We start from the raw sequence: 4,170 nt of genomic DNA, 5'->3' as shown, positions 1-4,170 counted from the left end.
TGTGCGAGACTAATTCAGAGTCCAAGACTTAACGATCAGTTGTAGCACTCATGAATATCAAGTTTGGTTGTGCATATTTCGGTGGAAGAAGGGACAGTTTCTCTCCAGTTCTTGAACCTAATAGACTTCCTTGAAGTCTTAGTAAATTATCCACTATTGATGAAGAAAGGCATTTTCGAAAAATTATTATATCATTTCAAATTTTAACTTTAAGCTAATTTTTACAAGTGTGGGCAAACTTCTTTTATTGAAATGAACAATATATATCTTAATTTGAAAAAATAAAAATAATTGTAGACTGAAAAATGCTAATACGTAGGGTTCATATACAGCTTACCAAAGATCCATTAAAAAAATTTAACTACTTTCCATGTGAGCTTGCACTATGTATCTTTAAAATAATCTTGGTTCCAAAGTAAAATATGCTGTAATTTTGCCAAACCTAGCCCAGTTTAAATGTTTTTTGTTATATTTGGTAGAGAACCTACTAATTATTGATTATTATCTTTCGAAAAAGTAGCAATAATATTCATGAAAAATTATTGTTGTGGTTGAAAGGGTGTACAAAAATAAAATGCTTTTGCTGTTTTATTTTTTACCATATTACCAGCCACTTAGCTTCGAAAACTTTACAAGTAGTGCTAGCAAAGGACTTACAACGGCTAGTGATATACAATCGATATATTCACAGTTTGCCACAGAGCAACTCGTATAAAATAAAAATTTTTATATCACACTTTAATGGTTGTTATATTAAAAAAATAATATGTTTTTAAAAAAATCTTTTCACTGTAGGATTCTGCTCTGTTATTGCGGCTTATAGCGTGTTTCTAATAGCCTAAAGGCTTCCTCAACAAATATTTTATATAACACAAAAGGAACCAGACTAGCAGTTCTTGAAATTAGCCCTTTCAAATAAACAAACTCTTTATTTTTATTTAATGATATTGATACATATGTAATTTAACAGGCCTGTTTATTTAATAAAATTAAGCATTCACTAGTTAGATATTTAAAAACCGCTAAATCAATGCCTTGATTTTTTAAAATACTTTTTACCTTTTTTTCCTTAATTATTATTGTTTTTCATGAATCATATTTTATTAGTTAATTGATGTAATAACAATGCAAACATAACATGAAGAGATCAAATGCAAGTGTTGTTTGATTTATAGTAATCAATATTTTAGTAATAATTAATAAATTATCGAAATAAATCTTTAATCTCAACAATCTATGGATAATACAATTTTCCCTATCCACAATTCAACTATACATTTCACCAGCGAGAACAGATGTTCAGTTACCAAATGGTTATTACTATCTCCCTTCTCTTTCGCAAGTTTAAAATCTTTCTCAGCTTAGGTACCCATGCTGATCTTCGTAGCATAGGTTAGGATATGGATTCAGTTGGGCCTATGTAAGTCTCCAGTTTCTTGATCACATTTTGCTAATTATTAGTTCTGATTCCCTTTGAATTGTATAGGAGCACTCTTTGGGAATAAGTGACATTGGACTAGCTTCTGTTAGTATATTTTAAAAAATGAATATTCTACACCTTCCATATATCGCCGTTCACTTGACTAAGTAGCCATCCGCTGAAATAATAAGATATTGAATGAGAAGTAGTCCCTAATAACTATACCCCCCCTCGGAGTCGTCCGCTCCCATTTCCAATTGAAGGTCAGAACTGTTCAGATCTTCTGGGGTATAGCAGGTTTCAGATTCCAAGACTATTGACAGTCGTCCGTGTAGAGTTTGAGAGTCGATAAGCAACTGCTAGGTAAGGCGACTTTAATATACCTTAACCAATAACAATTAAAAATTGAGGAGCTATCACTAAAAAGGTTCTAATTAAAATTTCTTCAAAGTTTTTAGAATTCCTTTCAATCAATAGAATTCCAACAATATTCCTTCAATCAAATTAATATATTTTTAGTTTTGGTGCATGAGAGCCTTCATGAAGTATTAAAAACTGACCTATTGCTATCAAGTTAGATTTGGTTATGAAGTTTTTTTTTTTGAGCTGAAACTAAATTTCCCAGTTAAGAGAGAGTCCTTCTATTTTTAAAGTGAATCTCACATTGGTTTAAAAAACGTTCGATAGTTTAGATTGATAATTGAACTTTCTATCAAGTATCGGTTAAAGAAAAACACTTTTTAAAAAATAAACATTCAAGTAATGTCAAATAAACCATCTTATAAAGTTTACTTCGGAGTAGAAATCCATTCAATGTTTAGTATATAAATAAATTGCACAGATAATTAAATTAGTCATTTTTTATTGAAGGAATAAACATGTTTTCTAAGTTAAGCTTCAAAAATATGTATTTCGTGACATTTTTGTTATACTATCTTAACGTTTTAAAGTAAACCAATGTTCCAATTTAATACATTTTATTTCTGGCACTTTAAAATTTATTAAGACATGTTTGCATCCCAATTTGGATGGTTCATTTCAAAATTTCCCATCTGTTTACCACAAAAAAATTCTTTATTTAAAAAAAAATTAACAACATTCATGTCTATCCATACATGATATAATTAACTACTCGAAATATTTGTCTGTTGTTGGGTATTGTTTTACAGTAAAGATATTTCTTTGAGAGTCATTTTTAATAAAGGAACATTTGATATTAAGATGTAGGAATTTTTTTTTAATACATTCACTATTGAACTAAAATATCCAGAATTGTTTTCAAACCTGCAATCATGTTAGTTAAATTTTAAATAAATTTATTATTGAATATTAATAAGTTAAAGAACAAAAACCTTGAATTAAATGTCTAATCACTCGTAATTAATACAGCAGTGGAATAAACATGAAAAAATGGCGTAATTCTGTAAGGGGAGTGACTAATAAATTATGATGGAATGACTTTCATCGAATATTTTTGTTCAATATAATTTTAACTACCAGATTATCAGGTTGTTGTTGAGTTTGGCTGTGCCATTGTCTCAGTTTTTTTTACTAACCCTAATAATTTTTAATTTGTTTATTTAAAATTTACAGTATAAATTACAGTAAAGACTAAAATGGAGTATAAATTGACACACTAAGTATCCAACAATTTATCTCATTTTCAATGCATACATCCCAGAGTGATTATGATTTCGTCTTCTGACAAACTTGTTGCAACACAAGTGCATTTCTACCTTGATTCTACGGTCTAGCCAATTGTTGACGTGAATGACGTTGAAATTGAAGAATAGCATAAATACCCTAGTTTTCGCTAAAGGGTAAGGACATTCTCATGATAAAACATATTGTTGAAGAATGCCCTCACTATTTACTAACAATAAACAGAATATAACTTACACCTAATTTATCTAAAGTTACCACAGTGAAGAAGCTAAAATCATATAGGTGTTTAAATTTTTAAAAGTGCATCGCCTCCTTCCTAAATTATAGATCATCGATTTTTTTATTTTATGTTGGAATCATGTACATATGTGAATGTGTGTGTGTGCGTCCGTTCATGTATAGCTTTATAATAACAACAATCCATAGGCATTGATGAACAAAAGGTTCTACACCATTAAAAACGACCAAACAAACAAAACATTTTCTTTTTTTTTTAAAGGTATGATTTATTTATGAAAATAATTATTCCCAAAGGAAGGAAACGTAATTTAAATATCCAGAATTGTTTTCAAACCTGAAATCATGTTAGTTAAATTCTAAATAAATTTATTATTGAATATTAATAAGTTAAAGAACAAAAGCCTTGAATTAAATGTCTAATCACTCGTAATTAATACAGCAGTGGAATAAACATGAAAAAAAGGCGTAATTATGTAAGGGGAGTGACTAATAAATTACAATGGAATGACTTTCATCGAATATTTTTCTTCAATATAATTTTAACTATTATCTTGAATGTACCCTCTCCCTTTTAACCCTAGCATCCTTTCCAATATATTCTCAAGTTTCCTTCCTTTCTCCAATAATAAATTTGATCCACTCCTCATTCTTTCACACTCTTTCCTTTAGTCCTACATGACTAGCATCCTAACGTCCTGTCATGTTAACTCCCAATCCCTTCCGGCACATTATGACGAATTTCTCGATTGCTTCCTCCAAAATTTCTACCACACCATTGCAGTCTCAGAAACGTGGCTTAAACCCAATATCCCAACTTCCTCTATCTCCATCCCTAACTATACCCT

At 29.6% G+C, this 4,170-nt stretch overlaps 1 protein-coding gene across 1 annotated transcript in view; it reads left to right on the top strand.

Annotated features, from left to right (window-relative positions):
• Positions 1 to 1,683: 1,683 nt before the first annotated feature.
• LOC106690282 (probable cytochrome P450 6d5) overlaps positions 1,684 to 4,170 on the top strand; it is a 27,081-nt gene continuing 24,594 nt past the window's right edge. The window contains exon 1 of the mRNA XM_014435652.3: positions 1,684 to 1,783. The gene's annotated coding sequence lies outside the window, so the exon portion shown is untranslated. The remainder of the gene's footprint in view (positions 1,784 to 4,170) is intronic.

Source organism: Halyomorpha halys, unplaced genomic scaffold (genome assembly GCF_000696795.3).
Source record: "Halyomorpha halys isolate HHAL.00 unplaced genomic scaffold, Hhal_1.1 Scaffold1638.1, whole genome shotgun sequence".
Taxonomy (NCBI): Eukaryota; Metazoa; Arthropoda; class Insecta; order Hemiptera; family Pentatomidae; genus Halyomorpha; species Halyomorpha halys.
The sequence above is the reverse complement of the archived record's forward strand: the minus strand, read 5'-3'. Positions and strand labels throughout refer to the sequence as shown.